Here is a 24,189-nt window from a genome sequence, read left to right as displayed (position 1 = left end):
CGGTACCAAGTGCACTATCTACACCGATCACAGGAGTCTCGAGCATATCTTCAAGCAGAAGGAATTGAACATGCGTCAACGTCGATGGGTTGAACTACTTAACGATTACGAATGCGCCATCAAGTACCATCCAGGCAAAGCCAATGTTGTGGCTGACGCCCTCAGTCGAAAAGACACTCTACCTAAACGTGTACGAGCATTGCAGCTCACAATCCAATCTAGTCTCCCTGTACAAATACGAAATGCTCAGGTAGAAGCATTGAAACCAGAGAACGTCAGGGCTGAAGCCCTACGCGGCTCAAGGCAACGATTAGAACAGAAGGAAGACGGCGCCTACTATGTAACGGGGCGTATTTGGGTCCCACTTTATGGCGGTCTACGCGAACTTGTGATGGACGAAGCGCACAAGTCCCGCTACTCGGTACATCCAGGGTCGGATAAAATGTACCACGACATCAGAACAACGTATTGGTGGCCTAGCATGAAGGCCCACATCGCTACCTATGTCAGCAAGTGCTTGACTTGTGCAAAGGTCAAGGCAGAGTATCAGAAACCAGCAGGCTTACTTCAGCAACCAAAGATACCACAATGGAAATGGGAGGAAATTTCCATGGATTTTGTTACAGGCCTACCTAGATCCCAGCGTGGGAACGATACTATTTGGGTGATCGTGGATCGACTCACCAAGTCTGCTCACTTCCTGGCAATCAAAGAAACAGACAAGTTTTCCACACTAGCAGACATATACTTGAAGGAAGTAGTCTCAAGGCATGGGGTGCCCACCTCTATCATTTCGGATCGCGATGCACGATTCACATCAGAACTATGGCAAGCAATGCACAAAGCCTTTGGCTCTCGGTTAGATATGAGCACGGCTTATCACCCTCAGACGGATGGGCAGTCTGAGCGCACGATTCAAACTCTAGAAGACATGCTTCGGGCATGTGTTATTGATTTCGGCAACAGCTGGAAAAGCATCTCCCTTTGGTGGAGTTCTCGTACAATAATAGTTATCACACCAGCATACAAGCCGCTCCATTCAAGGCATTATATGGACGTAAATGCCGGTCACCTCTCTGTTGGGCAGAGGTGGGGGATAGTCAGATCACGGGTCCAGAACTTATAGTGGACACCACGGAAAAGATTGCACAAATACGACAACGCATGGTGGCAGCACGCGACCGTCAGAAAGACTATGCGGATAAGCGTAGGAAGCCCTTGGAATTTCAGGTCGGGGACCGGGTTTTACTCAAAGTCTCACCCTGGAAGGGTGTGGTTCGTTTTGGGAAACGGGGCAAACTCAATCCGCGGTATGTCGGACCGTTCGAAATCGCAGAAAGAATAGGCACAGTAGCCTACAGACTGAACCTACCAGCTGAACTCGGGGCAGTTCACAACGTTTTCCACGTGTCGAATCTGAAGAAATGCTTGTCAGATGAGACCCTCATAATTCCCTTGAAAGAGCTCACTATCGACGAACAGTTGCACTTCGTCGAGGAATCACGGACCGGGATGTTAAGGTCCTCAAGCACAAGAGAATCCCTCTTGTTCGAGTTCGTTGGGACTCCCGTCGTGGCCCAGAGTACACCTGGGAACGCGAAGATCAGATGAAAGAAAAGTATCCCCAGTTATTCGCGAACAGTACAACCACTACTGAGGCTGAAGCTACCACGGAATTTCGGGACGAAATTCCAGATCAACGGGGGGAGGATGTGACACCCCAGGAAAACCAGTAAACAATGCAACTTAACTAGCTTCCTCAGTGAGTACGTATCAAATTTCGGGACGAAATTTCTTTTAAGTTGGGGATAATGTGACAACTCGTATTTCGAACCTATTCTTGTGATTTGTGTAACGTATGTGAACGATATGCGATCTTATGAAAGTGAATGATTATATGAGTGTTATGTGATATGTGTTTTTAATGAATGAATGCATGATATGTTATGTGAATATATATGTGTTACATGAACCGGATCGCACAACATAGACCCGATCGCACAAGCCCATTCGGGCTTTACACTTGTTACACTCGAACATAGGGCAGCCCATGTATGGGTCGGCCCACTTCTCTTAAACGTGTAAACACCCATTATTGGGGTTTGTTCTCTCATTTGTTGCAATCACCTCACACACACAAAACCCTAGTTCTCTCTCTCTAAGCCGACGGCAAGCATCCCTTTTCTCTCGAAGATCATTCTTCGAATCAGATCACCCTCTATCTTACGGTTAGTGTTTTGTTATTGATTTTCTTGTTGAACGATGATATGATTCCATGCTTAGACTAAACCGATTAGGGTTGTATATGCGATAATAAGCTAGAACCGATTTGATGATGCTTGTTAAATTACTGTTATGTTATATGTTTTTGGATTGTTAACCATATGATGATGTCCTAGCCAATCGGATAAGTAGGGTGATGTTAATCGACTAGCATGTAATGTTCTTGGATTGTTGTTTCATAATGATTTAGGATTAAACGTAGGTAACCGGTTGTATGATCATGTAATCGGACTAAACGATATGATTATGATTAATGCCCATGTTTGGAATTACATTTAGGGTTCATGTGAATTAGATGTTAGATTTCTTAGTTTGATCGATTGTAGGTTGTTTGGATGATAAGAAACTGTTGATTGATTATTGTAAACTTGGAAACTTTGAATGATTGTAACCGATTGCTTGATTTATGGAATGTTTAAACTGATCGCACATGTCCTACTCGATCGCACAAGATCAGGTCATGTAAGACCTGATCTGAACGCACAAGATTCCTGGTCGCACAAGGAGTCCGGTCGCACAAGGCACCCACAGTCGCACAAGATTACTGGACCGCACAAGTTGTTGTGTTACTTAACTGTTGGGCCGGGTATATATTGGGCCGGATTAGCTTCAATCGTACAAGGGTTCACGGATCGCACAAGTCACTTGTAGGTTATTTAATTGGGCCGAGAATGTGTTATTGATCCGTTATGATAATTGGGCCGGGATATGTTGGATCGCACAACATATTGTGGATCGCACAACATATTATGGATCGCACAACATGTTGGGCCGGGAATGTATTGTTTGACTGTTAAAATGCTGCCATGATCTATACGTGCTTGTAACGTGTTAACATGTGTGAAACCTATGTGCTATGCTTGAGTCAAAACCTGACTTGTATGGTAACCCTGTTAGGACGTGGTTGACCACTCTTAGTTCAAGAAACCTTTTGTGTATCTGCCGAGCAAACCAAGGTGAGTTCACACAGCCAAGGCATGGGGTTCCCAGGGTGGGAATGGGATTTGGATGATTTATTCGTACATACTTAGTTAATAGAACCTAATGATATGGTCCTCGGGTGAGGAAGAGTAATGATAAGATACGGCTAGACTAGTATACCAATTGAACTGATCTTCGCACACACGCCAGGGGTTGGCCGCGATATTATGACTAATCATTCGCACACATGCCTAGGAAGGCCGCGAACTATACATACTAAAACTTCGCACACATGCCAGGGTGGCCGCGATACAAATATACATAGTCTAGGATATTTGGGAATATTTCCCCTAACCTTCGCATACATGCCGAGAGGGCCGCGATGGAAACTAATACGAGACATTACTTAACGAACGAACATAATGCTACTCATACTGTTACAATTACTGAACTGTACACTGTGAACTCGCTCAACTAGTTGTTGACTCTCTGCTGCATGCCTTGCAGGACCTTAGGTACTTATGGAACTTGCACAGGGAGGAGCAGGTCGTGGTGGGCATGGATCGTGAATGCTTATTAAACGTTTATGACATTACACACTTAATACTTATGTTTGGGTTTTTACATTTATGCTTCCGCTACACTTGATTATGTTGGTTTTGAAAACACCTTTCGTATTGTTGAATAACGATTACTACTTATTTACATGTTCAATATGATTGGTAGCTTGATCCTGGTCATGTCACGCCTCCAAGCGGTGGTACTCCGCGTGTGGTTTTTGGGGGTGTGACAAATACGATAGGGTTCCTAGTCAAATTACTTTTAATCCCAACCACTATATCTAACATACAATCTTCTATAAGTCACGTTTCAATGTCGGTTTCGATTGAGTTCGATTGCCTTTCGAGTTTCGATTCGATTTTCGATTGATTTGCTTGAATACCACACCAAACATAAAGTAAACACGCAAAAGTAACACATAAGGCACACACACACGTATAATAATACCAAAATTTGCATAATTCGAGTCTCGAGTTCGATTGATTGTTAGATCGGTTTGATTACTGATTAGTTAACTTTATCGCATTGTTACTTCCTATCATTCACAGTTGTAGATCGGTTCGCGTTAAAAACATTCGATTACTTCGATTCTTGTTGATTACAACACTTACTCCACATAATACAGCTAAAACATAAAATAGACTATCTACAGTCAAAGAAAGTCAAAGTTGACTTGGACTTTGACTTTGACTTTGACATTCGAAAACACGGGGTGTTACACACAAACTCACAAAAATATTGTCTGTAAATATTTCTTTACTGCATTTCTTTAAATCCAAAATCCAAAAAGATTTTGAGTGTGTTTTAGCATAAATTTTCGAAAAAATCTAAAAATATTTTCGACAACTGATGTTGAAGAGCTGATTTTCAAAATTCCAAGTGCTAAACATGATGATCAATTTGAGGGGAAGTTTGTGTATAATGAAAACAGATAGTGTGTATTTTGTTTATAAGTGGTAATCAGAAGTTTTTAAATAATAAATCATTCTTGATTGTTTGGCAATTTACCAGTGGTAAGCAGAGAACATAAATTTGTCAAATTATAAATTTATGAAATTTATTGTGAGGTAGAGAATGTGCAGGTTTGAGTAAGAGCTGGGTTAATTGATCCTAAGGAGCTTGTGGTGAGATAAAGCCAGGTTCCGATTCCTGAGGATTCTGTGAATAGAGAAAGCCAGTTTTTGATACTGAGCAAAGTATGAGCCACGTCACGATCTTGAACCTGTGAAAGCCAGACTGCGATCCTAGCTTATCGAAAGGGGGAGTCTGTAGATGCTAAAGAGCCAGATCATGATTCTGGATGATTGTATTCACGCAAGCTACTGATGAACTTAAGAAATCAAGAGATCTGATCAAGAGAATTAGAAAGCTTGAGAGCCAGATTCAGATCCTGATTCGTTAAAGATTCAACATTCGAGGGGGAGATTATTTGTTCAAGGGGAGTCTGTTGATGCTGAATTGAGTTAAAGAGCCAGATTGAGTTCATGGAAATGTAGAAGAAAAGAGAGAAAATTTGAGGATGCTTTACATTGTAAGATACTTCGAAGAGAAGCCCGAAGACTGATAAAGACTGAAGACGTTGAAGACTCGACACTTAAGACTCGTCAACATTCGAGGGGGAGTCTGTTAGTGCATGCGTCTGTCGACTTCGTCTTGTATCGAGTCTTGCATTGCTCAGAGCACGAAGTTCGAGAAAACAAGTCATGAAACTAATTCCGCTTGAAGGACTAATTCCGCTTGAAATAGTCATCTGATGATTCCGTGCGGAATTAGACATAATTCCGTTTGAGTGGTCTAATTTCGTTTGTACTTGTAATTCCGTGTGAGTTGTTATTCCGTTTGAGCATGTTCAAACGGAATTAGGAAGTCTATAAATAGGGTTAATCTCGTTTCATTTGGTACAGAATTAAGAAGAGTGTTTCCGACGGCGAAGCTCTGTCGAAGTGTCTATTGACTTGTAATTGTTACCAGATTAATAGAAAGACAGTTAAAAGTGATATTCTAGCTGATTCACACACAATATGTCTGTTTCCGCCTTTCATATTGTGTAGAACGCCTCTTATCGACTCATTTCGGGTCCACAAACGATCCTACAGAAAAGATCATTCATTTTACATGACTGGTTTCATGTTTCAAACTATCATACGGATGTTTGAATTACCAAAATATCAAAACTGAAATATATAATAGGGTGTTTGGGATTACGTTTTGAAGTGATTATTTGATTATTTCGTTTGTAAAACATAAATAATCTAAAAAAGTGTTTGGATGAAAAAGTGATTATCTGCCTCCAAAACGCAGTTTTGGAGAAGCATGTACCTACATGCTTTTTCAAAACGCAATTTTGAAAACACAAAATCTATTTTCAAAACGCATAATCTATTTTGAAAACGCAACAAACACCCTCTAAATCTCAAACTAGCGACTTGGTTTAAATTATTGATTGGTATAAAATGTTGTTAACACTATTTCATTCATTCCCTTACAACAAACATAGGAAAGATTGAAGGGTCAAAAGTGAAACTTTGATTAAAATCAAAGCGAGTCATCTACAAAAGCAGAAGTCCACTGCAGAAACGAGGGTTTGGGGGAAACCGAAAGCTCAGACAACGCTAGAGAAGGAGGCAGCAGTGGGAAGGGTTGGGTGTTGCCCCCCTCCGTAGCCCATGATCTCTGATTTCCCCCCGAAATTCAACACCCCTTACATCTGGGATCGAACTCCGATCTTCTGATCATCCGATTGCTTGTTGACTGGACTGCTTCTTCTATAATCTTTTCTTTTTGGGTAAATTACAGTTTTCGTCATTTATGTTTGTATCGGTGAAATTATTATTATATATGTTCTTCGTAGTGGTTAGCACCGGCTGCGACATACTCAATTCCAAACACCCCTCTTTCTCTTTTTTAACATTGTGAGGCGATGATGATGAATTTGTGGTTGTTGTCTGAGTGAATGGAATGAAGGTTGAGACTTACCGTATCTTGGCGGGGTAATCTCCGGAGGCTTTTACTATTAAAGCAGCCGTGATGTTTGCAGCCATGGCGGTTCCTCTTTCTTCTCATTATTAACACATCTGAGCCTCTCTTAATTCTTCTTCTTTTTTATACTAGTGGGGAACCCGCGCGTTGCAGCGGACTCGAAAATACGGGTCGAGAACATAATTCGATAAGAAAAATTATACAAAATAAGTTGTGTACACATATGAAAGATTTGACCCGTTAAGAATTCAACCAATTGATGAATATAATGATTTGAAAGAAGACAAATACAGTCGTCCCGATCATAAAGAAACGACACTTTGTGACGATCACAACGAGCTTTTGATCTCTGCAAATGTCAAGAAAGAAGACAAATACAATCGTCTTTATTTTACAGTCACTGGAAGGGTTATAAAAAACGAATTCTAAGTGCTTGTAATACAAAGATCATACTTTATAGAAAATGCATGTTTAAATATAAAAAATATATATATATTTGGTATATCCCTTCAATAAAAGCACCCTATGAAAATAAGCTATGTGCTTAACTGTTTCGCAGCTAAACACAACCTCAATTACTCATGAAGCCAAAATAACTTATGAAAATTGCAATTTTTGACATGAAATAGTCGAATATCCCTTCGGTAAAAGCATCATATGAACCCAAAAAACACTCACTTGAAAAGATGTTCATAGGCAAAAAAATCTTAACAGAAATAAAACCTTAAAATCGATTTGCAAGTACATAAATTCATAAGTACCACTATGATTTTCATCAATAGTAACAAGCAGCATCTTTGAAGTATACCTGGAGTACCAAAGATACAATGAACATGGTGTTAAAGATAATCAAGTTGAAATATTTATGTGCCAATCACGTTGCAATCTGTAGAGGTATTCATAAACCGTTGATTCTAACTGAACCGCCAAAACAAAGCAAACCAGCCAGTTCGGACAACAGTTTGAAACTTGTGGAACATATCCTTTAACAATTATTATTTATATATATTTTCATTTTGCAATATCCATCATGTATATATACAATTTATAAAAAAAAAAATGGTTCAAACCGCCAAACTGAACCAATTTGACCGGTCCAGTCCAACCGGCCCAATCAAGCCAGCTAGTTTGGTTTGCCACTTTTAAGAACCATTAGCAGTTTGAACCATAGTTATTAAAGACGCTAAGCGCACTTAAGGCGTATAGGCCTCGCCTGGGGCCTAGACGCAAAGCGCAAATAAAGCGAGGGCTTGAGAAAAATTAAGCGCATAATGAAAAAAAGTTAAACTATATTATGTATTAGAAAAAGAATTTAAATAAAATAAACAAAAACTATTATATAAAACTATATATCATCTATTAAGAACCAAAAGTTCTAAAAATATTAGTGTATTAGTGTAGAAAAGTAGTTTTCCTTGAATAAAATTAGAAAATTGGCTAGAATCTTGTCGGAATTTAGAGAATTTGGCCGGAAACTCTCCGGGATCTATGAATCTCGCCGGAATCTGCGCCTGAACCATCACCTAGAGAATTAAAGCGCAATTTCCTCGACTTAAAGCGCAACTAACTTGCCTCGCCTGAAAAATGGGCCTAGGCGCAAGAGGCGATGGCTATTAACAACTATGGTTTGAACGTCTCCACGGATTTTTTTGTTAACACCAGAACGTGAACATCACTATCAATCTGTAAATGCCAATAATAATCAAAATGATATCTTTGTCTTAATTGTTAGGAATGTTTTTAATCATCAAAGTTGTTCGGGTATCTTCTCCACTTGTCATTTTATCAAGACCAGGCTGAAACTGTTTTTTACTATCAGTTTGACTACCATTTTGGTAAGCATGCCGGTTCCTTCCACAATTCCTCAATTATGGCCCCAAACCCTGCGTCATGTATATCAGATTTCACTCATACTTTCTGCAATAAGCATGTTCTTTGTCGACACACGTAGCAGATACCTCCTCCACTGCAGCTGCCTCCCTTCTCATCTTTTTAGCTTCAACCTCCATAGCCTTGGTAAAGTGTCCACTTTTTGGCTATAATCTGAAATCAATATGACAATTTAAATAAAAAGTTTTGATGAAAACCCAACATAACAACTATAAAACAAAATGAAAAAAAAAGATAATAATTAACCTCGATAGCGGCATATTTGTCTTTAATGCTTTGATCAAGTCCCGGATTGACACACCATGGGGAAGTTTTTACTCCCACTCATTGAACGAACAAGTGAAGCAAGTAGTTCATCTAGGCTCATATCCGGGTTGCCACCCGCAGATTTCGACAACCGTTTGTAGACTTCAACACATGCACGAGCCTTTTCGTAAAAAAGATCGAACAATTTCTTGTAGCTTGTTGCCGGCTTTACAGTCATAGTCAGCAAGATCTGTTGAGACCCAAATAACAGGAGAACCATCTGCATAACCGGATATTTTCGTAAAAAAGATCGAACAATTTACACTTAACACCCCTAGTTCTGAAGCCAATCCGGAAACATGCCCCATTTAACACCCCAAGTTCTGAATAATGTTTAACCCATATGATTTTTGAACAGAAGGGTCATTGGCATCGCTGCATCGCAGAGTTATCAGACAGGTGCGCCTTCATCTCTGAGGCAAAACGGTTTAAATAACAAAAAGATATGTTTTCAGTGATATGCAAATTCTGCATGTATGTGAAATTTGTTTGACATCGTGTTCAGCAATATCAATTGTGAAGTGACTACTCAAAGCCTGTACCATCAATTTGTTTTACAACTTGGTGAATTATTAATTAAGAGAAAAGTACGAAATTAGGGTGACTGTATTTTAAGAAAATGAAATGGATAATGTACCTTGTCCTCAGTTGAAGGGCAATACCGAGGCGGAGTTTCATGTAAGTTGTCATTTTGAAGCTGATGATTGACACGGGTTAGATAATAGCATGTTTGCTCCTATTCAATGTCTTACGCCGGATCAAAACTAAATCAATTCACCTGTATCTGCAGCCAGTCATACTAACAACATAACAATCATAATCAATTATCTTATAACTACATGGGTAACAGCTTCAATTGTCGGCATCGGTGATAGGACGGAAACAACAGGTTCTCAATATCTGTCTAATATATAGATTAAGATCCAATTCGCTGCAGTGATGGTGAATCGATTAAGCGACAAATCAGATTCTGGTCAATGCTAGGGTTCCGGCGAGTACTTAGGTAAGCTTTTTTCAGTTTCATGATTCTGTTTTTGTTTATATCAGTAACGTTAACTGGTAATCTTTTCCCGTGGTGATGAAAACACCAAGTAGACTATGAAAGATTCGATCTTGAAACTAATATGAAAGAGATGAAATAACCAAGATGATAATGAATGAACAAATTTAATGAATTTCTAATGGAATTATGCCTATGCTCAATTCCAAAAAACCATTACTCGTGCCGATTGATGTCCCTGAACAATCATCACCTATCAATTTTTGATAGTCTTTTAATTGATTTCAACTGTAGTTGGATGTCATCGTTCTTGAGATCGTCTATCAATGCTTGCCGACCATAGACATTGTTTAAACTTTAAACTTGGTAGTAACATGAGAAGATCAAAGAAATTAATTTCTTATTTCTCGACCAGTTAATAGAACTGAAATCGAGGACACTAATCACAGTAAAAACAAATAAGATCAGTATCTTGTTAACATTGCAAACATCTAATTGCCCATGTTAATTAACAAAGGTAATCAATCATTCAATCAACAACTTAAAACAAAATAAGAACAAAAAACCTTTTAGGGTATAAACTTGAAGAAGAGTAGAATCAATTTGAAGCGCCTTATTGCAATCCTTAATCACATGCTTATAAAGCTCCAATTGACTATAGAAATATGCTTGATTCCTGCAAACAACAAACAACAATCAACATCAACATCAATTACGATAAACAAATTAAAATAAAAATCGGCAAATTACAAGAAATTAGAAACAAAACCAGTAGAGAAGGAAAGAGAAACCTGCAGATGTGGTGGTTGACGAATCGATTAGGGTTCTGGCGAGATGAAGAGGGGTTGTTTCAATCCGTCTTTTTAAACATCGATTACCCTTCGAAACACGGGTATAGATCAGTCTCATTCGATTATCATCATTACCAAACATAATCAAATCCAAAAACATGCCTCTGGAATTCTCAATCGGAACCCTAGGTAGAAGATTTGGGAGGAATCCAACACAATTTGGAAGCAGAAGATGATGATGAAGATGTGCTTGTGCGTTTGGATGATGAAGGGTTTCATGAGGTGTTTCGTAGAGAATTTGAGGAGAGATTTGTAACGGTGTGTGGGTATGAAGGTGAGACGGTTCATATTTGCAGGCCAGCATGGAATCCCATTCAATTCAATGGGTGAAAACCCTAGTTTACCCCTAGGTGTCTTAAAATACCCCTCACAAATGGCTTGAAGTATCTTGTACATATTGCTTCGAAAGTTGTATACCATGTAAAATTACATCTCTATCCATCACTTCTCCTTTTTATAATAGTAATAGATTTTCGTTTTTTATTTTTACTATTTGTACAATTCTTGGATTTAGGGTTTTGACTTCTGATAAACATGTTTCCAGTTTACCAATTAACGATATGTAGTGCATAAATTTGTCTATGGTCGGATTTGTAGTATGATGAATAAGTTGAATGTGAAATTGCATTGATGAATGAGGCTCCGGTGAGAGAGATCTAAGTTTTGTTGGAGAGAGTTGCCGATCACTTGCCATTTGATCAACCTATTGAATATGAGCCCATGATTTCGTCATATGACATGTTTGATTAAACAACTCTCTTCTTTTATGGGATTGGAGGATGATTGATGATAATGTTGTTGTTGATGCTGTTATTGTTGTCCCAATTAACATGGCTATGACGATGGAAATTATTGAGCAAACTCAGAATTTACAGATCAGATTCGTATCTTGGCTAGGCAACTCGGGAAAAAACAGCAATGTATAGAGGCGATTATGATGAATTTATTTGTCGTTGTCTGAGTGGATCGAACGAAGGTTGAAAGAGACCGTATCTTGGCGGGGTAATATCCGGAGGCTTCTATTTGAAGCAAACGTGATGTTTGCAGCCATGGCGGTAAAATGCCATTTTTTACACTGCATAAAAACAGAGTAAAATGCCATTTTCGTCCCTGAGGTTTGGTCAGTTTTGCGACTTTTGTCCAAAGGTTTGTTTTTTCACATCTGGATCCAAAAGGTTTGAAATCTTGCCATTTTCATCCGGCTCATTAATTCCATCCATTTTTCTCGTTAAGTCGGAGGTATTTTCATACATAAATGTAAAAAGACCAAATCTTCCTTTGTTGCTGTTGTTGTTCCATATATAAAGGCTATGACGATGGAAATTATTTCGAGCAAAATTGGAATTTACAGGTCTGATCCGTATCTTGTCTTGGCTAGGCAACTTGGTTGGTATGTATTTGATACATGCAACTGTGATTGCAGCCATGGCGGATTTCGAAAATGAATTCCAATGATAATATATCTGAGCCTCAAAACCTTTATCCTTAGAGATAAAAGAACATCTACCTTGAGGTGCACATTTCGAGTTTTTTTCCCAAACAGGTTCAGGTTAAAATCGCTTCGTTTTGGGCCAAGAACAGTCAAAACTGGTATTTACAGATTGGATCCGTATCTTCGGTATGTATTTGATACTTGCAATTGTCATTGCAGCCATGGCGGGTTTATACAATAAATTCCGATGATAATATATCTGAGCCTCAAAACCTTTATTCTTGGAGCTAAGAAAATCTATCTCCCTAGTGGTGCACATTTTCCCAAACCGGTGGTCGTTTTGAAACAGGGACCAATTTCACCAAACCTGTTTCATAATCGGTTTCAGGTCGGGTCAAAACTGGTTCCAGTTCACAAATCGGTTTTTTGTTCACCTCTACATTTATGTTGTGTTATGCTCAAGTGAATCGAGACTAGGGGAGATTTTGCCCTTGGCATTTGATCTTCTGATCAACTCTGAGTTGGTGATTTTGCTTTATCTTTTTTCTGTTGGTGGTGGGGTTAACTGTTTAAAAGTACGAGGCAATGATGATAAACGTAGCCTGAGCAAAATCGGAGTTTGTGGAACCGATCTGAATCTTAGCTGGGCAATCCAGATGGCAATTGTTGTGTTTGGAGATTCTCTCATGAATACTTTGCAACTACGATTGCAGCCATGGTGGATTGGGCAAAAACAAGTTCCATTGTTATAGATCTTAGCCTCTGTTTGTATTGCAACATTGAACAGAGCAACTTTGATTAAAAATCACAAGTGAGTCATGTACAATAAATCAGGGTTTGGGGGAACTGAAAGCTCAGGCAACACAAGTGAGGCAGCAGAGGGAAGGGGGTTTTCATGGGTTGTTCCCCCCCCTCAGCAGCCCATGTTCTTCCATTTGACCACAAAATTTAACACCCTTTTCTGGATAGGAAGATGAACATACAGACTAAAGAACACTTTTTGCACATCAAGCCTTGGACATAAGGCACATAACACTCAGCAATTGATACAAAGGCCGATTAGTGCGTGTACTCCCTTGTCCTTCGGCTATCCACGCCACCACATGATGCATGATTACCCATCCCCCTCTTTTAACGTTATTTTAACGAAATTAGTAAAATAACGTTAAAATTAGTGCACTTTCACTTTGCAACTTTTGTCCAAAGGTTTGTTTTTTCACATCTGGATCCAAAAGGTTTGAAATCTGGCCATTTTCATCCGGCTCGTTAATTCCATCCATTTTTCTCGTTAAGTCGGAGGTATTTTCATACATAAAGTGAAAAAAGACCCAATTGCCCTTTGTTGTTGTTCCATATATAAAGACTATGACGATGGAAATTATTTCAAGCAAAATCGGAATTTACAGATCTGATCCGTATCTTGGCTAGGCAACTTGGTTGGTATGTATCTGATACATGCAACTGTGCTTGCAGCCATGGCGGATTTCGAAAATGAATTCCAATGATACTATACTATATTATAAAGCATATAGGAAGGACAACTTAAGGTAATTTGCCACTTTACTTAAAACACCTTTAAAGCATGATGTACAACTCTAAAGCACATTTCGGGGTTTTTTTTTCCCAAACCGATTCAGGTTAAAATTGCTTCGTTTTGGGCCAAGAACAGTCAAAACTGGTATTTGGTGAAACTGGGTTACAGGTAATATGCCAAAACAGCCAGTAGCAGGTAAACGTGCAACAGGCTATGCCGCAAACCCTTTTGAATAGCAAAACCGGTCCTACCAAAGAGGGAGGAGTTCTCAAACTGGTGGTTGGTTTGAAACTGGACCGGTTTCACCAAACCTGTTTCATAATCGGTTTCGGGTCGGGTCAAAATGGTTCGAGTTCACAAACCGGTGTTATACTGTGTTATTCTCATGTGAACTGAGACTCGAGGGAGATTGAGGAGGGTTTCTAAGAGTAACTTCCCTCTTGCCATTTTTTATCAACTATGAGTTGGTGATTTTGCTCCATTTTTTTGTGTTGGTGGTGGCGGTGGTGCTAATTGTTTGCAAGTACAGAGGCAATGATGATAAATGGTGGGGTGTTGCCCTCCTCAGCAGTCGATGATCTTCGATTTCCCCCAAAATTTAACACCCCTTTCTGGATAGGAACATGAACATCTACTCGTTCTTTTTCTGGCAGTGCCAGCTGTAGCATACTCGTACCCAGAAGCCAGAATCATAATTATGAGGAAAAAACAGCAATGCTTAGAGATGATGATGAAATTCTTGTTGCCTGAGTGGATCGACCAAAGCTTGAACCAGACCGTATCTTGGCGGGGTAACTTCCGGAGGCTTCTACTATTGAAGCAGCCGCGATGTTTGCAGCCATGGCGGTTTGTTCTTCTTTGTTCTCATTACTAACAGATCTGAGCCTCTTTTAATTCTTGTTTTTTTTTCATGTTTCGTTTTGATTTAGATTTTGGGATTTGACTTCTGATCAAATTTGTTTTACAATTTAGTAATTAACAATATATAGTTTAGAGTTTAAGAATGAAACTGATGGCACGTAAAAACAAACCCCAAATCAAATAGTTTGATTTGATTTATAAATATATTTTTTACTTTATTTTTTTACAGTTCTTTTCTCCATAATTTGTTTTAATTTAGATTTGGGGTTTGGACTTTTGATAAAACTGTTTCAGTTTAGTATGAATTGGGTTATAACAAATCTGAGGTGTTTCTTATATTGTGTTTTGATCAAGTGAATGAGGCTGTGATGATAAAATGCAGTGAGCAAATCGGAGTTTCTGGATCTGATCTGTATCTTGGCTGGGCAATGTATTAGAGGTGCGCAAACCGGGTTTTGTTATTAATCAGAGTTTGCTTCAGCTTCCTGCCGTAGCTTTTTTCGCATGGTTTTCAATAGCTTTTTTAGACTTGGGGTTTTGACTTCTGAATAAATTTGTTTTACAGTTTAGTAATTAACAATATAGTTAGTTATTAAGAATGAGTAGGTTGTAGTTGATGGCACGTAAAAACAAACCCTAAATGAAATAGGCTAAAAGGTGAGTTCATGTTAGTGAATTTGATCAGCTGATAATATGCTTGAATAAACTACTCTCTCTCTATTTATGGAATGGAGATGATGATGACGTTGCTGCTGCTGCTGCTGTTGTTGCATTATGTTAGGCAATTCAGTATGTATGTATTTGACACATGCAACTGTGAATGAGGCTCCGTTGAGAGTGTGAGGGTTTCTTATAATAACCTCCCTCTTGCCATTTGATCTTCTGATCAATTATGAGTTGATGATCTTGCCTGTCTCCATTTGCTTTATTTTTTTTTTTCTGGTTTTAATTGTGTGAGAAGTAGGAGGCTGTGATGATATAATGTAGCGAGCAAAATTGGAGTTTGTGGATCCTATCTGTATCTTGGCTTGGCAATATTTTAGAGGTGCACAAACCGGGTTAATTTATTAAACTGGATTGGGCTTAAAGCCGGTTCTAAATTTGGTCAACAAAGTTAAAACCGGATTAAACCCAAACCAGTTTTAAACGACAATTGTTGTCTATGGAGGTTGATATTCACTTGCAACTGCGATTGCAGCCATGGCAGATTCGGGCCAAACAAGTTCCATTGCAACATATCTGAGCCTTCGATTCTCAACAGCCACAAAATTATATTTGGTCATGTGGATTAATTGGTTTTTGGAAAGCATGACCTTTTGAATTACGATTGTCGAGTGTTTGATTGACCTGCTAATTGTCTACGTAATTTTACTACAGTTTGGTCTGATTGGTGCAAGTGTGGGTCAAGGTGTTTAAATTTATATTGGTCCGGGTGTTGCAGCTTGGCGTCGGCAATTTTCTAAACTACAGTTTGGTGTCCAGTTACGTTCTGTATTTGTTTTTTGGTTTTTTTTTTCTTTGAATTTTGTTTTGCTTCAGCTCCCTGCCGTAGCTTTTTTCGCATGGATTTCAATAACAAGGCTGTTTAAAAAAAACTAATACGTAATTTTACTAAATTTTCCGACGTCTAAATCTAGAGTTTGGCATTACTTGGTTTATAATTTTTTAATTTTTAGCTCCACCAATCATCTTGATTGTTAATTTTTGCATGATGACAATGGATAGGGCATGTATAAAACCTTTGAGCTTGGGAATGGACTCGGGACCCGGTGCAGCCTTAAGAGTGGGATGAATTGGGCCGATTAGTGTACATTCTTAACAGGTTTTCTGGACGCAATGGAGAAGATAAATGGTGGCTTAAGGTCTCAAATTTTTGATGCTTCTAAAGGCAGGAACTCGTTTAGACCTTTGTGGTGATGCTTCTAAAGGGCACAGGAACTTGTATAGACCTTTGTGGAACAATTGGGTTCCACCCAAAGTGTTCTTTTGGCTGGAAGTTTTGAACAGGAGAATTCCTTTGATAATGGACGGGAGAATTCCACCTGAGTAGGGTATGATCGGTTTGGGTATATAAATGGATATTGGAACCGGTTATGGGTTCAGGTATCAATACCCAATTTTAAAAAATATGTTTGGTTTGTAATTTGTAAAAAAATTAAAAAAATATCAATTATAATAACATAAATTCTCTTAAAGTATAAAGTATTTGCTTTATGATATGCATTTTTAAAAATCTTTAATAAAAAAATTGTGAAGTAAATATAAAAATGTACTTTTTTAGGTATTCTATCGAGTATTAAAAAAACCGGTAACGGGTATTTTTCCAGTATAAAACGGGTACGGTTTCGGATACGAGTATTGATCTCAAAATGTATACTCTATCCTACCTAGGGGTAGGATAGGGTTCGGTTACGGGTATAGAAAACCCCGGATTAAAAAATAACCGGTTCTGAGTTTTTTCCTCGGGTCCAGGTATAGGTTTTTTGTGCACCTATAGTCCCAGTCTTATGTAGATCATATTCATCATGAAACGTAAATGAACCGTAGAGGCTACATTATGAGGAAGAAACAACAATGTTTAGAGGTGATGATAAATTTTTCGTCTGAATGGATCAAACGAAAGTTGAAACATACCGTATGTTGGTGGGGTAATCTCCAGAGGCTTCTATTTGAAGCAAACGTGATGTTTGCAGCAATGGCGGTTTGTTCTTCTGTGTTTTGATTATTACCATATATGAGCCTAGAGTTCTTTTTCAGGTTTTCGTTTGACTTTTTACAAAACGTTTTCGTTTGACTTTTTATAAAAGAAAATTTTGTTCGAGTTAAGTAAATGTATTGCAACGATTTGTCTAAAGCTATATGATTATCATTAAACCCTAGATGAATTATGCTATAAAGTTAGTGAATTTGCTCAGAGGATGCTTAGGATTATCACTAATCATTTGATCATCTGGTTTGATTTAGTTGCCTAATATGCTTGAGTGCTTGACTATAAATCACAAGTCAGTCATCTATACAATAAAGGCGGAACTCGAATAGAGAGATGAGGATTTGGGGAAACCAAAAGCTTAGACAACACATTTTATGAGAGTTACTTCTCACTAAAACATGTTTTTATCCACATTTTATGTATTAATCTCATTAAAACATGTTTTTATCAATTTTAACAATCCATAAAACATAACTATGAACTTCAAAACCGAAAACTATATTAGATCTATAAAAATCCGATTTTAAAGTGGGTTTTCTTCAAATCTTTTGTTTTGTAACAAGTATAATTGATTTATTCAACATAAGCTCTGATATTACATGTTGACCAATTCTAAACATAAAATAATAGAAACAACATGAAGGAATGTGTGTACATGTTAAACCCGAAATGGTAGAGACAGTTGTAGCCATGATGTTCTTCGGTTCCGTTTTAGGGTGAATGATTTGTGAGTGATGTTATGAAATGATTGTGAACCAACCTTTACACCTCTCTAATGAGCTCTATTTATACACATAAGGAGAAACCCTAGTCTTCTATTAAGGGCAAATACGTTTATCAAATAATTTACAATTAAGTGAATATGGGCATTAATGTCATTGATCATTTATAATACAAATAACAATAATGGCTATGTAAATATATAATTTATAATATATATTCTTACATGTTGAATGTTGTCTTGGTTTTGATTATTTTCCTTCTGTATACTCTCGTGTTGTTGACTATAGTCTAGAGATAAAGTATCAAGCTTGGTGCCATAGGAATGAGGTAGCAATGAACAGTGGCGGATCTAGACTAACATTTTAGGGGTAACGTTTTTTTTACCGTACTTCATACAGCGTTCAAAATAATAAAATAATTTTTAGCGCTAAAACTAGCACTATCTTCAATACCTGATAAACCAAAGACGGGTCAAAACAAGTCGGGTAAAACCTATTCATACCTATCCGCTTAGTGATTATTGGATAACAAATCAAGTCGTAATATAAACTAATTTTAACCAGATTATAATATATATAGGTGACAATTGGATTAAATCAAGTTATAATATAAACCGCTAATAATCGAACGATATAATCATATTTAAGTAAATATTCGAATAAACATTTTGGAAACCAAATAAAATAACCAATGACGAAACCAAATTTTATTAACCGGGATCCAAATAAAAGTTTATTTGTTAATTCATAATTGTATGTTTTTACCTTTTCTTAGTCCATGTGTAGTGGTCAAGCTTCATAAGAGGGTTATGTGACAAATGGCAAAATATGTAAGAGAAGTGGGTAACTTGGGTATGTAGTGGAAATGAGGGATTTATATCATGTATGTATATATATGTGTGTGAGAGAAATTATAGATATATATGTATGTATATATGTGTATGTGAGAGAAACAAAAACCATAACCCCCCCTCTCTGTTCAAGGATAAAAATAACTTATAAAAATAATAGACCTTAAACTAAATAAAAAGATAAGTCGTATAGTTAGTAAATCTTACCAATAGAAGAATTAACGTAGGGTTTGAGAAAAGTAAGGTGTAGACATCCTTACCTCTACCCCGTAAGAATAGAGAAGTTGCTTCCAGTGAAACTTCCAGCAGGATAGTAGTTTTGCATCAAGCTTTAGACATAAGGCACATAACACTCAGCAACGATTGAGACAGATGCCGATTAGGGCATGTACCCGCTTGTCTTTGGCTATCAACGCCACTATATGATGCATGATTAACCATTCCCTTCTTTTAACGTTACTTTCACGAAATTAGCAAAATAACGTTAAACTTAGTGCACTTTCACTTATACATTATATCCCGAGTACCAACACATATATACTTTATATGCGCATATCGCAAGCAGGCGATTAATAAAAAAATAAGTAATAAGGTAAAAGTATTAAATAAAACAAGACGCTAGGAAAGGTTTTATTATATCAAATAAAATACTATTAAATATTGATGTAAAGTCAGTGTCATTTACTCATACTTTTTACAAACTTTACATCGAAATTTGGTTTCACATTAAAAGAAAAATCAAATAAAAGTTTTCTTTTTAGATCATCTTCTTCATTTAACATATTTCTTCTACGCAGACACCTCAGGCCACCTTTGCAAACATCTTGCTCGCCGGAAAATAAGGGTGTTTGGATATTGAGGAGGGGTAGCACAATATTTCTCAAGGGGTAGCGGTATACAAAAACGTCGAAAAAAATTTTGTACTTTCGGCGAAAAGTTAGAGGGGTAGCGGGGGCTACCCCTACTTCTATGGCAGGTCTGCCCCGGGCAATGAAAGTTAGTTTTTTGGTGTTGATTGCCCTTCAGTTGTTTTATCTCTGTGAGAAAGTGTATAATGTTGATTGTGTGTTCCACTTACACCTTCCTATGGGGGGCATTAAAGAACAAGGGTTTTTATTGATACCAAGTTTTAAAAATTTCTATGATTTTGTGCAAAAAGGTCTTAGGGTTCTATCTAATACTGATTTGAAAATTAAAGTATTGTGGCAAATGATACCCCTAATCAGGGTTTTTAGTGTATACATTTGTGATGATACGCTTTCGTATCATTCGTTAGTTGTTTCGGATGGTTTCTGAATTTGCTGACATGAATAGTGTGTTTAGGTGAATAATGATTTCCGCATTTTTCGCCAACATATTAGGACATTGTATTCGTTTTCTCACGACGCGACGATAGTAACAATATCAATTGTCAAGTTTAAATATGTCCTGCAAATGCTAGACTTGTATGACCTAATTATGCATAAATAAGCAACAAATGAACACCACTAAATATAAATAGTCGTTAAGTTGTACGAAATTACCATGAATTTTTGCTGGTTGTCACAGATCGGGTGGATGAAAAGAAAGGGTTTTATGTTTAAAATTGACATTGATATTGTAACATTCCGTAATTTTCAAACCTTTTCCATTTTATTGTTCACCCATACCGTTAATCACGTAATATATATATATATTTTTTTATTAAAAAAACTATAGATATACTATACTCATTAAAGAGAACAAAAGATTGTTTTTATGATGTAATCTTTTATAAAAAATATTTACGTAAGAAAAAGAAACGACGTTTAAAAATCGTAGGGGTAGTTAGCTTTTATAAGACCATGTGTAGTCATAAAGCCCTTTAGGGGCGTTATGCTACAAGTGGCAAAAAGTGCATAAGGGGGGCTTTATGGGGTTTTATATCACAAGAAGGTGTAGTCATAAAGTGTCACACCCCAACCGATGGCGGAAACATCGGGGCGTGGCACCGAGCGAAGCAGATTGTCCAGAAGTTTCCATAACAACTACAATTACCAATTATTTATAACAACACGTCCCATACCATGTCATAAAAATTAATGTAATTATTACAGATAAAATCTAGTCAAATAGTTCTGTTCCGACAACTCAGGTTTCATTAGTACAGACAACTATTTGTTGGTTTCTAGGACTCTTTCCTAGCCTTGATTTCCAAGCAAATATGCATCTTAAGCACCTGTCACATACGTTAAAATAAAAGTCAATACACATAGTGTAAAGGCGAGCATACAAGTTTGATAATAGCATATAGAATTCGAAATAGTTCACGTATAACCAACACGTACACTGAGTAAAACGAAGCATGTTAGTTATCGACATGAACCTATCGATACCAATGACTGCGGGTTGACTGCCCAAGGCAGTTCGTAATACATGATCACCACTGTAATCCATGCAAATAATTGCCCTTAACAACCCCCGCGTGAGCGGGTGCTGAGTCCAAACTATAGTACTATCGTCGTTAAGGCAGGTACAACATTCCATGTGTAAACATAACAAACAAGCATTTACTTAGTCACGTATAACATGCAGTAACGGTTAGCGTTTAAAGTATTGCGTAGTGTGTCGATGTGATTTAGAATAAGTAACGTATGTAACACCCAAATGTGCATAAAGCAAAAAGGGATCGAGTATACTCACAGTGATTGATGGATTGAAGGGAGCGCTAGAGAGTAGGGTTAGCCTGAATAGATTGATAGCATAACGATAAGTGACGTGTAAAATGATGCAAGGTGAAGGCGTTGGTCGGACAGAGAGTTGCCAAAAGTAGAAAGTGTGAAAGTGACATGGGGTATTTATAGAGTTACCCAAAGAGGAAAGGGCTGGTCGATCGGTTAGCAGGCTGGCCGACTGGCTGGTCGATCGAACTGCTGTTCGATCGGACAGCTGGTCGATCGGTCAGCTGCCTGATCGATCAGTCAATTGCTTCGACAAGTTTTGCCGTTTCGATTGCGATTGCGAGTGATGCGAATGCGATAGGGTTTCCTATTCAAATTACTTTTAATCCCAACTACTCATATCTCGCATTATCCCTTCTCCATTAATTATCCTAGTTCGATTTCGATTTAGTTCGATTGCGATTGAGTTTCGATTGATCACTACACATAACATAAATAAACATGCACAAGTAACACATAAGGCACACACACACGTATAACAATATTCAAAGTGCGTAATTCGAGTTGCGAGTTCGATTGCGATTTCGATGTTGATGAAATTAGATTGATTATCGTTTAGATAACTTTATCGCATTGTTACTTCCTATTATTCACAGTCGTAAAGCGATAAGTATACATCGATTACTGCGATTCTTTAACAATTACTCCACATAATACAACTAACGCGAAGCATAAATTAGACTATCTACGAGTCAAAGAAGTCAAAACAGGAATTGAGCAAGGAGTAGGGGTGTTCAAGATCGGATAATCCGATTTTCGGATATCCGAAAATCGGATATCCGAAAATTTCGGATAGTGAATATTGGCATCCGAACCCGAATCCGAACTTTCGGATATCCGATTTTCGGATATCCGAAAGTTCGGATTCGGATTCGGATGTCTAAACGGGTATCCGAACTTGAAAAAAAAAACAGAAAAATTATTTTCTAACTAAAGCAAAACTAAACAACTGATAATAAATTCAAGCTTAAAAGTTCAAAGTTCAAACCACCACAAAATATTCAAAACAATCCAAAGTTTTAAATAACTAAACATTCAAAACAAGACATAAGTTCCAAAAGTTCTTATAATAAAAACGAAAAATCCAGCCACAAGCACTTGTAAATATCCACTATTCGTCCCATGTAAACCTGCAATAACGTAACGTATATTATCTATATATACAATATATCAATAATACATTTTTATATAAGTGAAATATATTTAAAATCTAACCATATTGGTATGCCAAAATACAAGAAACATTGGCCTGGATCATCCCTTGTAAACCTGCAACAATTGAATATATAATATATCAAACACATGTTCTATTCACATGGCATATGCAGATATGCTTTACCAAAAAATGAAAAGAAACAATAAAAAAACATTCTACTTGTGGTTTTATTGTAAAGTAACTAATGAAAGTTGATGAATACAAAAAGAGACTAAATTACATAAATCCTTATATGTGGCTGTAAAGAACAGGTATGATTTTGGCTTTTGTCTAATCTTGATGCTAATTAATAATTATTAGTATTAATGATAAAGGTTAATAGCTTTGTGTTTGATGTTTGGATATTATGATTATTTTTTTCTTTAAAAATTCAATAAACAGTAACACTAGTTACAACAAACTTAAGGGTGTGTTTGGTATCGAATTAAAAATACTTATTTGCTTATTATTTTTGAAATAAACAACTTCAAACTACAATATAATAGAACAAAAAGAAATACCTTAAACCGGCTCAGCCGGTTCAGCCTGTTCAGCGGGTTCAGCGGGTTCAGTCGGCTCGATCGTTTCGTCAACAGTTTCATCAATAACTATGGTGGGTTGTTCCAATGTTAACTCCTTCATATCTACAATATAATAGAACAAAAAAACACCGTAATTAAAAATACATACATAAAAAAAGCAAATAATAACTTATTATATATTATAACCTTCTTCTAATTTCTCGATATCAAAAATAGTATCTTCAATCGTTATTGGATTGTTAGAAGCACGCAACCAATCTTGTGCACAAACCAAAGCTTCCACCATTCTTGGGGTTAAGGATGTTCGGAAACTATCAAGCACTCGCCCCCCGGTGCTAAAAGCCGATTCGGAGGCAACCGTAGAAACTGGAATTGCAAGAATATCTCTAGCCATCCGAGCAAGAACGGGATATCGACATTGTTGAACTTTCCACCATTTTAATACATCGAACCGTGAGTCCATAGGTTCCCGATCTTCTCCGAGATATTTCTCTAACTCGGATTTTCTCATAGATGCTTCCGAACTCCCCATTGACATTTCAAACCGCTTGGACATAATTGCATCAATGTCCATTGATGTTTGATCATCACTCCATGCCATACTAGTGTCAGAAGTTGTAGATGATGACACTTCGTTACCCTTCTTTTTTTTTGGCATAGAATTCTCATAAAGCTCAAACAAAGACTGCATGTTCGACTTTAGAGCCTTGGTGAGAATTGTGTTAACAAACTTTTCTTTAACAAGCCATTCAATATATTGCCATTTTCTTCTTGGGTCAAGAACCACAGCAATAAACAAAAACTGATTAAGCTTAAGAACATTCCCCCAATACTTCATGTACTTTTGTTTCA

At 37.4% G+C, this 24,189-nt stretch overlaps 2 long non-coding RNA genes across 4 annotated transcripts; one reads left to right on the top strand and one right to left on the bottom strand.

The window, feature by feature from the left end:
* Positions 1-6,315: 6,315 nt before the first annotated feature.
* LOC110940277 lies at positions 6,316-17,556 on the top strand. Its single transcript, XR_002592962.2, has 2 exons — positions 6,316-6,550; positions 16,344-17,556. It is a non-coding gene; the product is annotated as an uncharacterized LOC110940277 (long non-coding RNA).
* LOC110940275 lies at positions 8,411-11,239 on the bottom strand. 3 transcript variants are annotated; one of them, XR_002592961.2, is made up of 5 exons: positions 10,732-11,236; positions 10,507-10,616; positions 9,578-9,724; positions 8,881-9,353; positions 8,411-8,787 (listed from the first exon to the last, which is right to left on the bottom strand). It is a non-coding gene; the product is annotated as an uncharacterized LOC110940275 (long non-coding RNA). The 3 variants fall into 3 exon arrangements; XR_002592959.2 differs by having other exon boundaries at positions 9,578-10,616; positions 10,732-11,239; XR_002592960.2 differs by having other exon boundaries at positions 8,881-9,160; positions 9,578-10,616; positions 10,732-11,239.
* Positions 17,557-24,189: the final 6,633 nt, after the last annotated feature.

This window comes from Helianthus annuus, chromosome 5 (assembly GCF_002127325.2).
Source record: "Helianthus annuus cultivar XRQ/B chromosome 5, HanXRQr2.0-SUNRISE, whole genome shotgun sequence".
Lineage (NCBI taxonomy): Eukaryota > Viridiplantae > Streptophyta > Magnoliopsida > Asterales > Asteraceae > Helianthus > Helianthus annuus.
The sequence above is the reverse complement of the archived record's forward strand: the minus strand, read 5'-3'. Positions and strand labels throughout refer to the sequence as shown.